General features: G+C 44.2%; 1 long non-coding RNA gene across 1 annotated transcript; it reads right to left on the bottom strand.

The window, feature by feature from the left end:
• Positions 1 to 1227: 1227 nt before the first annotated feature.
• LOC132658615 (uncharacterized) lies at positions 1228 to 5547 on the bottom strand. Its single transcript, XR_009598473.1, has 2 exons — positions 5254 to 5547; positions 1228 to 2400 (listed from the first exon to the last, which is right to left on the bottom strand). It is a non-coding gene; the product is annotated as an uncharacterized LOC132658615 (long non-coding RNA).
• Between the last annotated feature and the right edge of the window lie 8571 nt (positions 5548 to 14118).

Raw genomic sequence — 14118 nt, 5'->3', positions numbered from 1 at the left:
GAAAATGAAGAGGACTAAAAAGCCTCTTGATGAAAGTGAAAGAGGAGAGTGAAAAAGTTGGCTTAAAGCTCAAAATTCGGAAAACTAAGATCATGGCATCTGGTCCCATCCCTTCATGGGAAATAGATGGAAAAACAGTGGAAACAGTGTCAGATTTTATTTGGGGGGGCTCCAAATTCACTGCAGATGGTGATTGCAGCCATGAAACTAAAAGATGCTTACTCCTTGGAAGGAAAAGTTATGACCAACCTAGATGGCATATTAAAAAGCAGAGACATTACTTTGCCAACAAAGGTCCATCTAGTCAAGGCTACGGTTTTCCAGTGGTCATATATGGATGTGACAGTTGAACTGTGAAGAAAGCTGAGTGCTGAAGAATTGATGCTTTTGAACTGTGGTGTTGGAGAAGACTCTTGAGAGTCCCTTGGACTGCAAGGAGATCCAACCAGTCCATTCTAAAGGAGATCAGCCCTGGGATTTCTTTGGAAGGAATGATGTTAAAGCTGAAACTCCAGTACTTTGGCCACCTCATGAGAAGAGTTGACTCATTGGATAAGACTCTGATGCTGGGAGGGATTGGGGACAGGAAGAGAAGGGGACGACAGAGGATGAGATGGCTGGATGGCATCACTGACTCGATGGACGTGAGTCTGAGTGAACTCCGGGAGATGGTGATGGACGGGAGGCCTGCTGCGATTCATGGGGTCGCAAAGAGTCAGACACGATTGAGCAACTGAACTGAACTGAACACCTTTGCTCTATGAGAATGTAACTCTGTTTAGTACTTTTTGGGGCTAACACAGATTAGAGGTATAAAAAAAAATAAATAAACACTTCAAGGGAAAACAAGTTTTCTGGTTGATCAACCTTTATCAAAAAAGGGTTATAAAATGTCAACAGGCCTCCAAGGCCAGCAGATAATATACACAACATAAGACCCTTGATTATGGAAAAGGTATGCAAAAAAACTCCTGGTTTTGATAAGGGCAAAACTGCTGGAATGTTTGAGCTGACTCTACATGACTTTACATCTTTCATTTTCCTCTATGTACAAGTCAATGTATAAAAGCCCCTTTAAAAAATAAAGTTAGTGCGGGGGGTGCTCCGCAGAAAGAGAGAGGCAGTGGAACTTACCTCAGCAAAGCTGAGGGGTCCCGAGGAGAGGTGAGCCTGCTGTCCACCAACCCAGCCCCTCGGCGAGCGAGAGACAATCAGACGCGACAGGGGTTCCGTCTAAGCAGTTCCGCTTTATTGCCACGAACTCTTGGTTTATATAGGCAAGCAAGGGGGTTTTGCAAGGGTTGGACCAATCACGTTAAAGGTCAAATTTTAATATACCATAGTTGCACCAATCACGGTAAAGGTCAAGTCGCCATGCGCTTCATTGTAACAAGAGTCTATGGTGATCACAAGCTGTCCACGTGCATGAAAATCAAGAGAGCCAATCAAAAGTTTTAACAAACAACTTAGGCCACACCCTCATCTCTTCCGCCAGGCACCATCTTAGCTCTAAACCGCAAAGCTAGCCCTTCTTTTTTCAAGGTTTCCAATTTAGGGCCCCACATCTCCCCCTTTTTTATTTTATTTAAGCCCTCGAGACATTTGTATTGATGTTCTGTAGAGCAAGGCATAAAGCTGTAGGCGGCCAGCCTTCAGCCTTGCCAGCCCCTCTCGTGGCTGTGCCTGTCTTAGGTTGCCCTCCTCTGATGGTCTTACCCGTCATTGGCTATCCAGCCACCTCTTGGGGGCTAGGCAGAATCTCTCTAGATGATAGGCATCTAGAACTCTTTTTATTTATCTGTCTCAGTTAACCTCTTGAAGGACTAAATTAATCCAGGGGTTTTGTGGGTGCCCAATGTGGGGCTCCTTTTCCATGACCTGGGCAAGCATAACTATTTTTTGCTGTAAGCACCTATTGCGGGCTGTGAGATTTTTTTTTACCTGTTAACATTACAACAAGCAGAACAAAAACAAGCAAATAGAAGGCATTTTTAAACCAGGTGTACCCAGTCCCATTGATCTGTTGCTCCGTTTTTCACCTGTTAGAGTCTCATTTAACACTGGAAAAGCTGTCAGACAAAAGCTGGGGTATCTCACATCGAAGTCTATGCACGCTAAGACACTCAACATCTTGATCGCTCTGGCGTGGAGGTCAAGCTGTTGTTGGTGTCCCGTTATGGCAAATCTCAGGTGTTCGAGCTGGTTTGAAATCCTCGAGCAGAGGCAGTGGATATGTTGTTTATAACCTTGATGGTCTGAGCTTGTTGAACTCGATGGATGCTGACACTGTTGTACCCTCATGGTTGATGGCCTGGTATGTCAATGATGGTCAGCAAGGAGAGGATAGGTAATCCAACGATCACCAGGAGCAGTGTCCACCAGGGTCGCCGCATCGATGATCTGAAAGGGAAGAAAAGATCGCCTCAAGAACTTTTTGTTCTTGGCTCAATATGTGAGTGTCTCTTTAATCTGTGTCAGATTTTGAAATTTGACCTCTTTCTTGTGGTGTAAATTTAAGATTCCTTGCTGGCACCCATATAGGGCTGGGGTCCCCAACGGGGAATATGCATCCAAATCCTCTTCCCATTGTAAGGAGTGGATCTGACCCCTTCCACTGGCCAGTGATGGGGTCTTTCCATCTCACTTGTATTTCAGGTTTTATTTCTTTGTTAGACCAATGTTTTTGAAAACATGGTATCGGTTCATTTTTTGAAAAATTTAAAATGTTTAAAGAGTGCCATTCCAAGTTGCTGGTGAGGGCTTATTCCCCCTTTTTGTTTTTGTAATTGAGCCTTTAAATTTTGATGGTGGTGCTCAATTATGCCTTGTCCCTGGGGGTTATGTGGGATTCCGGGGTTATGACGAATGTGCCATTGTTGGAAGAATTTCTGTAACCTCTGGCTGATGAAGCAAGGACCATTATCTGTCTTTATTTGATGGGGAAGGCCCAACGTCGCAAAACATTGTAACAAATGGCTTTGAGCATGTTTTGCTTTTTCTCCTGTGTGGGCAGTAGCCCAGCAGGCCTGAGAGTAAGTGTCAATAGACACAAACATACTTAAGTTTTCCAAAAGGAGAATAATGGGTCACATCAATTTGCCATAGCACATTGGGTTTTAGCTCTCAAGGGTTTACTCCTGGGGGCTGTAAAGGCAGTACTTGTAAATAAGGAAGACAGGATTTACAAGTATGTATAATTTTCTTTAATTCTCTAATAGGGATCTGTGGAAACCTCTCCAATTTATATGAGTAAGATCGTGAAGATCATAGGCATCTTGTAAGTTATAAGCTTGGATTGTAAGGGAGGCCGCTCTATCAGCCAGGGAATTTCCCATTGAAAGCAATCCAGGTAAATTTTGATGACCCCTAAGATGGTGTACATAAACGGGGTTAACCTGTTCAAGTAGCGGGTCTGATGGCTCTGTGTCCCCACGTCTTTGGTGGCTACAATCCATTGCTCCATAGAGTGGTCTTTCTGTCCTGCACAAGCCAACTTATGGTCTGAGTTCATCCCTTCCCAGACTAATAGCCTAACAAATTGATCTCTCAGGAGCCGCGGAAGGAATTTCCTCTGTATACTCTTTTCCACCCAATCTATGAAGGTGGAGAGGTCTTCATTATTTTTTTGCATGATGCCCAATATAGGGGGCTCACTGGGGCCCTCCGCAAGCTTTTTCCAGGCAGCCAGGCATATGGACCACACCTGATCTGTATAAGGAGCAGGAATGGTGGCCTGTTGAGGTCCCATACTCCATTGATCTGCCGTCCCTGACAACATCCCGAAAGTCACCGGGATAGCAGGTTTGGCAGCTTGATTTCTTTCTGCCTGACACTCTTCCTTGAGAAAGGCACATCATTTGATATAGGTGTTACTGGGGAGCACTGCCTTACATAGCATCTTCCAGTCCTGGGTCATACAAGGTTGACGAGCCAGGCCCTGGAGAATAGTTTCTGCCCATGGGGAGTTTGGGCCATCCTCTGCCACTGCCTTTTTGAGCTCTTTTAAATCATTGGCCTCCCAGGGGTACCAGGCTGCCAGCCTATTCCCCCCCGGGTTAACATTTACAGGAAAGGCTTGAGTCGGGCCGGTAAAGGGCAGCGGGAATCCCCAAGGGTCCCCGGGATAGGTTCTCCCTTTCCAAGGTGACCTCATTCTCTCTCCCACCCAAGGTGCTCCCAAAACTTCCTCAAATGGGGGAGGCAGGGAGGGGCACAGATCTCTCCCCTGGGCTTCCGGTCTCTGGGCATCAGAGGGGTCTCTATTCTCTCCCGCCCCTTTATCATCCCCAAAAGGCTCCCATGGCCCACTATTCGCTCTTGAGTCTTTATTTGCTACAGTCTCTTTTGCTATATTTTGGTCCAACATGACTCGTTCTTCGTCTAACTTTTCCCATTGTTTTTCTGATTTTGAATTGGGGGTACCCGTATCAGTGACCTGCTCCTCGCTCCATGAAAAGCAGAGCTTGAGGGCCGAAATGGTCAGACAGAACCCTAAGGGGGGCTCCTCACCGGGTTGAATCTCTCGCTGCCTAGCAAGGATTTGTACTCGATCCCAAGTGTCCCAAGAAAACAGATTGGCCAAAGCAACCCAGGGGACTAACTGTACAATGGTCCCCCAGACCTTAATGGCCTGAGCATCAGAAATCTCAAGTCCCCTGCTTATGAGCATATATCTCAGTGCCCTGAGTGCGGGCTCATCAGATTTCCTGATGTTATTTCCCATGCTGCCGAGACAGAATAGAAAGAAAAGTCACTGAGGACAACCACCAAAAATCCTACCGGGAGTGGTGGCGGCCAGAAAGTTGGGCTTGTGGTATGCTTTTGAAACTGTTTATGTGCCTATGTCGTTGCACGGAAGTTTTCTTGCTGAGGGATGGCACCCTAGAGGTTTCTAGCCTGTTCCATGACCCCCTTATCCTGTCACGGGAGTCTTCAAGTGGCAGGCTCCCTAATGGCCTTTAAGTGCCTGACCCGTGCCCACAGGGAAGATTCTAGGCCACATCCTCAGTTAAGAATGATTAAAGGAGAGTTTCACCCGGTCGGGCTCTAGTTACTGAGGCTCACTTGTTGCAGGGCCTTCAAAGTCCGCCAGAGAGTGGCCCTAGCCAGGACTTATCAATTGCCTCTACAACTGTTCTCCTGTTCACTGAAACTCTCGAAAAAGGAGTTAAAGACAGATCAGAAAAGAAGAAAAGAAAGAAAATAAGTCAGGAGAGTTTTTTGCCGCTTCCCTCAAAGCAGAGGGGGACTCACCTTGAAATCCGGATTACCTCGGGTGATACTTCTCTAAAGGGGAGCTCCACGCTGCGACCAGCCTAGGGTCCTTCATCGCTCCTCTTTCAGAGCCACACGGTGACACCACTTCCATCCGTCCCCTTCGTGCCCCACGTTGGGCGCCAGTTTCTGCGCTCCGCAGAAAGAGAGAGGCAGTGGAACTTACCTCAGCAAAGCTGAGGAGTCCCAAGGAGAGGTGAGCCTGCTGTCCGCCAACCCAGCCCCTTGGCGAGCGAGAGACAATCAGACGCGACAGGGGTTTTGTCTAAGCAGTTCCGCTTTATTGCCACAAACTCTTGGTTTACATAGGCAAGCAAGGGGGTTTTGCAAGGGTTGGACCAAACGCTTTAAAGGTCAAATTGTAATATGCCATAGTTGCACCAATCACGGTAAAGGTCAAGTCATCATGTGCTTCATTGTAACAAGAGTCTATGGTGATCACGCGCTGTCCACATGCATGGAAATCAAGAGAGCCAATCAAAAGTTTTAACAAACAACTTAGGCCGCACCCTCATCTCTTCCGCCAGGTGCCATCTTAACTCTAAACCACAAAGCTAGCCCTTCTTTTTTCAAGGTTTCCCATTTAGGGCCCCACAGTTAGAAAGTGATCTAGTTTCATTCTTTTACAAGTGGTTGACCAGTTTTCCCAGCACCACATGTTAAGGAGATTGTCTTTAATCCATTGTATATTCTTGCCTCCTTTCTTGAAGATAAGGTGTCCATAGGTGTGTGGATTAATCTCTGGGCTTTCTATTTTGTTCCATTGCTCTATGTTTCTGTCTTTGTGCCAGTACCATACTGTCTTGATGACTATGGCTTTGTAGTAGAGCCTGAAGTCAGGCAGGTTGATTCCTCCAGTTCCATTCTTCTTTCTCAAGATTGCTTTGGCTATTCGAGGCACAAGAAAAGATGCTCAACATCACTCATTATCAGAGAAATGCAAATCAAAACCACAATGAGGTACCATTTCACACCCGTCAGAATGGCTGTGATCCAAAAGTCTACAAGCAATAAATGCTGGAGAAGGTGTGGAGAAAAGGGAACCCTCTTACACTGTTGGTGGGAATGCAAACTAGTACAGCTATTATGGAGAACAGTGTGGAGATTCCTTAAAAAATGGCAAATAGAACTGCCTTATGACCCAGCAATCCCACTGCTGGGCATACAACTCAAGGAAACCAGAATTGAAAGAGACACGTGTACCCCAATGTTCATCGCAGCACTGTTTATAATAGCCAGGACCTGGAAACAACCTAGATGGCCATCAGCGATGAATGGATAAGAAAGCTGTGGTACATATACACAATGGAATATTACTCAGCCATTAAAAAGAATACATTTGAATGAGTTCTAATGAGGTGGATGAAACTGGAGCCTATTATACAGAGTGAAGTAAGCCAGAAAGAAAAACACCAATACAGTATACTAACACATATATGAGGAATTTAGAAAGATGGTAATGATAACCCTCTATGCAAGACAGCAAAAGAGACACAGATGTATACAACGGACTTTTGGACTCTGTGGGAGAGGGAGAAGGTGGGATGATTTGGGAGAATGGCATTGAAACAAGTAAACTATCATGTAAGAAACAAATCGCCAATCTATGTTCGATACAAGATACAGGATGCTTGGAGCTGGTGCACGGGGATGATGCAGAGACATGATATGGGGTGGCAGGTGGGAGGGGGGTTCAGGATTAGGAACTCATGTACACCCGTGGTGAATTCATGTCAGTGTATGGCAAAACCAATACAGTATTGTAAAGCAAAATGAAGTAAAAATAAAAATTAAAAAAATAAAAATAAAGTTACGGGCCTCACTCACCAAAACTTGGTCTCCCCGGTGATTCTTTCGCCAATGCCATTCATCCTGAGGGTATCCTTGGACTCTACTGAGGCTGGAACCCAACAGTGAATGTCAACATTCTCAGTTCAGTTCAGTTCAGTTCAGTCGCTCAGTCGTATCTGACTCTTTGCGACCACATGAATCACAGCAAACCAGGCCTCCCTGTCCATCACCATCTCCTGGAGTTCACTCAAACTCAGGTCCATTGAGTCTGTGATGCCATCCAGCCATCTCATCCTCTGTCGTCCCCTTCTCCTCCTGCCCCCAATCCCTCCCAGCATCAGAGTCTTTTCCAATGAGTCAACTCTTCACATGAGGTGGCCAAGTACTGGAGTTTCAGCTTTAGAATCATTCCTTCCAAAGAAATCCCAGGGCTGATCTCCTTCAGAATGGACTGGTTGGATCGCCTTGCAGTCCAAGGGACTCTCAAGAGTCTTCTCCAACACCACACTTCAAAAGCATCAATTCTTCGGTGCTCAGCCTTCTTCACAGTCCAACTCTCACATCCATACATGACCATTGGAAAAAGCATAGCCTTGACTAGACGGACCTTAGTTGGCAAAGTAATGTCTCTGCTTTTGAATCTAGTTGGTCATAATTTTTCTTCCAAGGAGTATGCGTCTTTTAATTTCATGGCTGCAGTCACCATCTGCAGTGATTATGGAGCCCACAAAAATAAACTCTGGGAAAAAAAAATAAATAAATAAACTCTGACACTGTTTCTACTGTTTCCCCATCTATTTCCCATGAAGTGATGGGACCGGATGCCATGATCTTCATTTTCTGAATGTGAGCTTTAAGCCAACTTTTTCGCTCTCCTCTTTCACTTTCATCAGGAGGCTTATAAGCTCCTCTTCACATTCTGCCACAAGGGTGGTGTCATCTGCATATCTGAGGTGATTGATATTTCTCCTGGCAATCTTGATTCCAGCTTGTGTTTTTTCCAGTCCAGCGTTTCTCATGATGTACTCTGCACATAAGTTCAATAAGCAGGGTGACAATATACAGCCTTGATGTACTCCTTTTCCTATTTGGAACCAGTCTGTTGTTCCATGTCCAGTTCTAACTGTTGCTTCCTGACCTGCATATAGGTTTCTCAAGAGGCAGGTTAGGTGGTCTGGTACTCCCATCTCTTGCAGAATTTTCCACAGTTTACTGTGATCCACACAGTCAAAGGCTTTGGCATAGTCAATAAAACAGAAATAGATGTTTTTTTGGAACTCTCTTGCTTTTTCCATGACCCAGCGGATGTTGGCAATTTGATCTCTGGTTCCTCTGCCTTTTCTAAAACCAGCTTGAACATCTGCAAGTTCACGGTTCACATATTGCTGAAGCCTGGCTTGGAGAATTTTAAGCATGATTTTAAGAGCATGTGATATGAGTGCAATTGTGTGGTAGTTTGAGCATTCTTTGGCATTGCCTTTCTTAGGGATTGGAATGAAAACTGACCTTTTCCAGTCCTGTGGCCACTGCTGAGTTTTCCAAATGTGCTGGCATATTGAGTGCAGCACTTTCATAGCATCATCTTTCAGGATTTGAAAGAGCTCCACTGGAATTCCATCACCTCCACTAGCTTTGTTCGTAGTGATGGTTTCTAAGGCCCACTTGACTTCACATTCCAAGATGTCTGGCTTTAGATTAGTGATCACATCATCATGATTATCTGGGTCGTGAAGATCTTTTTTGTACAGTTCTTCTGTGTATTCTTGCCGCCTCTTCTTAATATCTTCTGCTTCTGTTAGGTCCAGATCATTTCTGTCCTTTGTCAAGCCCATCTTTGCATGAAATGTTCCCTTGGTATCTCTCATTTTCTTGAAGAGATCTCTAGTCTTTCCCATTCTGTTGTTTTCCTCTAGTTTTTTGCATTGATTGCTGAAGAAGGCTTTCTTATCTCTTCTTGCTATTCTCTGAAACTCTGCATTCAGATGCTTATATCTTTCCTTTTCTCCTTTGCTTTTCACTTCTCTTCTTTTCACAGCTATTTGTAAGGCCCCCAGACAGCCAATTTGCTTTTTTGCATTTCTTTTCCATGGGGATGGTCTTGATCCCTGTCTCCTGTACAATGTCACGAACCTCATCCCATAGTTCATCAGGCACTATATCTATCAGTTCTAGGCCCTTAAATCTATTTCTCACTTCCACTGTATAACCATAAGGGATTTGATTTAGGTCATACCTGAATGGTCTAGTGGTTTTCCCTACTTTCTTCAATTTCCTTCTGAATTTGGCAATAAGGAATTCATGATCTGAGCCACAGTCAGCTCCTGGTCTTGTTTTTGCTGACTGTATAGAGCTTCTCCATCTTTGGCTGCAAAGAATATAATCAATCTGCTTTCAGTGTTGACCATCTGGTGATGTCCATGTGTAGAGTCTTCTCTTGTGTTGTTGGAAGAGGGTGTTTGCTATGACCAGTGTGTTCTCTTGGCAGAACTCTATTAGCCTTTGCCCTGCTTCATTCCACATTCCAAGGCCAAATTTGCCTGTTACTTCAGGTGTTTCTTGACTTCCTACTTTTGCATTCCAGTCCCCTAGAATGAAAAGGACATCTTTTGGGGTGTTAGTTCTAAAAGGTCTTGTAGGTCTTCATAGAACCGTTCAACTTCAGCTTCTTCAGCGTTACCAGTTGGGGCATAGACTTGGATAACTGTGGTATTGAGTGGTTTGCTTGGAGACGAACAGAGATCATTCTGTCGTTTTTGAGATTGCATCCAAGTACTGCATTTCGGACTCTTTTGTTGACCATGATGGCTACTCCATTTCTTCTGAGGGATTCCTGCCCACAGTAGTAGATATAATGGTCATCTGAGTTAAATTCACCCATTCCAGTCCATTTTAGTTCGCTGATTCCTAGAATGTCAACATTCACCCTTGCCATCTCTTATTTGACCACTTCCAAATTGCCTTGATTCACGGACCTGACATTCCGGGTTCCTATGCAATATTGCTCTTTACAGCATCGGATCTTGCTTCTATCACCAGTCACATTCACAACTGGCTAGGAATCAGCAAACTAAAATGGATTGGAATGGGTGAATTTAAATCAGATGACCATGATATCTACTGCGGACAGGAATCCCTTAGAAGAAATGGAGTATCCATCATGGTCAACAAAAGAGTCCAAAATGCAGTACTTGGATGAAATCTCAAAAACAACAGAATGATCTCTGTTCATTTCCAAGGCAAACCATTCAATATCACAGTAATCCAAGTCTATGCCCCAACCAGTAATGCTGAAGAAGCTGAAGTTGAACGGTTCTATGAAGACCTACAAGACCTTTTAGAAATAACAGCCCCAAAGGATGTCCTTTTCATTCTAGGGGACTGGAATGCAAAAGTAGGAAGTCAAGAAACACCTGAAGTAACAGGCAAATTTGGCCTTGGAATGTGGAATGAAGCAGGGCAAAGGCTAATAGAGTTCTGCCAAGAGAACACACTGGTCATAGCAAACACCCTCTTCCAACAACACAAGAGAAGACTCTACACATGGACATCACCAGATGGTCAACACTGAAAGCAGATTGATTATATTCTTTGCAGCCAAAGATGGAGAAGCTCTATACAGTCAGCAAAAACAAGACCAGGAGCTGACTGTGGCTAGATCATGAATTCCTTATTGCCAAATTCAGAAGGAAATTGAAGAAAGTAGGGAAAACCACTAGACCATTCAGGTATGACCTAAATCAAATCCCTTATGGTTATACAGTGGAAGTGAGAAATAGATTTAAGGGCCTAGAACTGATAGATATAGTGCCTGATGAACTATGGGATGAGGTTCGTGACATTGTACAGGAGACAGGGATCAAGACCATCCCCATGGAAAAGAAATGCAAAAGTGCAAAACGGCTGTCTGAGGAGGCCTTACAAATAGCTGTGAAAAGAAGAGAAGTGAAAAGCAAAGGAGAAAAGGAAAGATATAAGCATCAACAGAATGGGAAAGACTAGAGATCTCTTCAAGAAAATGAGAGATACCAAGGGAACATTTCATGCAAAGATGGGCTCTATATTGGACAGAAATGGTATGGACCTAACAGAAGCAGAAGATATTAAGAAGAGGTGCAAGAATACACAGAAGAACTGTACAAAAAAGATCTTCACGACCCAGATAATCATGATGGTGTGATCACTCACCTAGAGCCAGACATCCTGGAATGTGAAGTCAAGTGGGCCTTAGAAAGCATAACTACGAACAAAGCTAGTGGAGGTGGTGGAATTCCAGTGGAGCTCTTTCAAATCCTGAAAGATGATGCTATGAAAGTGCTGCACTCAATATGCCAGCACATTTGGAAAACTCAGCAGTGGCCACAGGACTGGAAAAGGTCAGTTTTCATTTCAATCCCTAAGAAAGGCAATGCCAAAGAATGCTCAAACTACCACACAATTGCACTCATATCACATGCTCTTAAAATCATGCTTAAAATTCTCCAAGCCAGGCTTCAGCAATATGTGAACCGTGAACTTGCAGATGTTCAAGCTGGTTTTAGAAAAGGCAGAGGAACCAGAGATCAAATTGCCAACATCCGCTGGGTCATGGAAAAAGCAAGAGAGTTCCAGAAAAACATCTATTTCTGCTTTATTGACTATGCCAAAGCCTTTGACTGTGTGGATCACAATAAACTATGGAAAATTCTGCAAGAGATGGGAATACCAGACCTCTTGACCTGCCTCTTGAGAAACCTATATGCAGGTCAGGAAGCAACAGTTAGAACTGGACATCAAACAACAGACTGGTTCCAAACAGGAAAAGGAGTACATCAAGGCTGCATATTGTCACCCTGCTTATTTAACTTTATGCAGAGTACATCATGAGAAACGTTGGGCTGGAAGAAGAACAAGCTGGAATCAAGATTGCCGGGCTATGCTTTTTCCAGTGGTCATGTATGGATGTGAGAGTTGTACTGTGAAGAAAGCTGAGCGCCATTGAATTGATGCTTTTGAACTGTGGTGTTGGAGAAGACTCTTGAGAGTCCCTTGGACTGCAAGGAGATCCATCCAGTCCATTCTGAAGGAGATCAGCCCTGGAATTTCTTTGGAGGGAATGATGCTGAAGCTGAAACTCCAATACCCCGGCCAACTGATGGGAAGAGTTGACTCACTGGAAAAGACTCTGATACTGGGAGGGATTGGGGGCAGGAGGAGAAGGGGATGACAGAGGATGAGATGGCTGGATGGCATCACTGACTCGATGGACGTGAGTCTGAGTGAACTCCGGGAGATGGTGATGGACAGGGAGGCCTGGCGTGCTACGATTCATGGGGTCGCAAAGAATCGGATACAACTGAGAAACTTAACTGAACTGAACTCTGTGTATTCTTGTCACCTCTTCTTATTATCTTCTGCTTCTATAAAGTCCATATAATTTCTGTCCCTTTTTATTGTGCCCATCTTTGCATGAAATGTTTCCTTAGTATGTCTAATTTTCTTGAGGATATCTCTAGTCTTTCCTCTATTTCTTTTCTTTTTTCACATAAGAAGCTTTTCTTATCTCTCCTTAGGTGTCTTGCCTACTTTAGTCCAGTGGTCATTCCTGGTGGCATACGGAGTTGGGCAGGCCCAAACTCTGTCCCTAGTACTTAGAAAAGTAAGGACTGTAACAGATCTCCAAGCACTGTCCTCAGGAAAGTTGTTGTTGTTGTTGTTGTTGTTGTTGTTGTTGTTGTTGTTTGAGGTGAGTAGGCTTCCCAGGTTGCCCAGTGGCAAAGAATTCACCTACCAATGCAGGAGACACAGGAGATGTGGGTTTGACCCCTGGGTCAGTAAGATCCCCTGGAGAAAGAAACGGAAACCCATTCCAGTATTCTTCCTTGGAAAATCCCATGGACCGAGAAGCTTGGAGGGTTACAGTCCAAGGGGTTGCAAGGAGTTGGCCGGGACTGAGTGACTTAACATGGGGTTTAGAGCAGTTAAGTAAACTACAGAGCTCACACAACCAGAAAGTTGGTTATATGTCATTCTTTTCATGTATGAATTTCCTAATATTTTGTTGAGATTTTTGTTCCATGTTCATCAGAGGTACTGCCTGCAATTTTCTTTTCTTGTTATGTCCTTGTCTAGTTGGGTATCAGGGTTGTGCTGGGCCCCAAAATGCCTTGGGAAATATTCCCGCCTTTATTTTCTAAAAATGATCAGCCATACACAGTGCAACTTCCAGCCCTGAAATAGTGAGCACTTTGAGGGGGAGGCAGCAGGAATTGAGATTTGGGTCTCTCAATTATTTGGGTCCCGCAATTACAACAAAGGAGCCAGAATGGGCAAATGACGGAGTTCACACGGTTCTGATGGTTGGTGCTGGTTGGTGTAGGAGGGCAAACAGCCATGCATGGACACAGGGTCAGTTTCCCCAGGCCTCCAGACTGGACACTGTGTCCTTTCTGTGTGGAAAGGAGCCAGGTAGTAAAAGTCCTACACATTCTGACTTTGTCTCCTTCAGATGACCCTCTCTCTACTCCTCAGTTCTGTTACAGGTAGGTTCTGCCTCCCTCCCACCTGGGTCAGCTTCTCAATGAGATATCCAGGCTGGATTGCAGAAATAAAACACATTAATTCTTCCAAAGAAAGTGAAAAATGGGAACAATCACAACTCAGCGTATAAGACTGGCATAACTTTGAAATAAAATTTTACAAAGACATTAATGGAAAGGGAAAATCAAAAATGAAGCTCAAGTCTGTAATCCCTAAAAAAATATTAAAAAATTAAATTTAACAACGTAAAGCAATAAAGGATACTACATTGCAATGAAATGGATTTATTCCCGAAAAGTAAATTGGTTCAGTGTCCAAAAATCAACTTAAGCAATTAACCATATCAACAGAACAAACAAATAAATCATAGCATTTCAATGCAAAAATATCACTGTAGGGACTTCCCTGGAGGTCCAGTGGTTAAGACTTCACCTTCCAGTGCAGAGAGTGGGGGTTTGATCCCTGGTCATGCGACTAAGATCCCACATGCTTCCGGGCCAAAAACCAAAACAAAACAGAAACAGTATAGTAACAAAT

This window comes from Ovis aries, chromosome 1 (genome assembly GCF_016772045.2).
Source record: "Ovis aries strain OAR_USU_Benz2616 breed Rambouillet chromosome 1, ARS-UI_Ramb_v3.0, whole genome shotgun sequence".
NCBI classification, from domain to species: Eukaryota; Metazoa; Chordata; class Mammalia; order Artiodactyla; family Bovidae; genus Ovis; species Ovis aries.
This window is presented reverse-complemented; position numbering and strand designations above follow the sequence as displayed.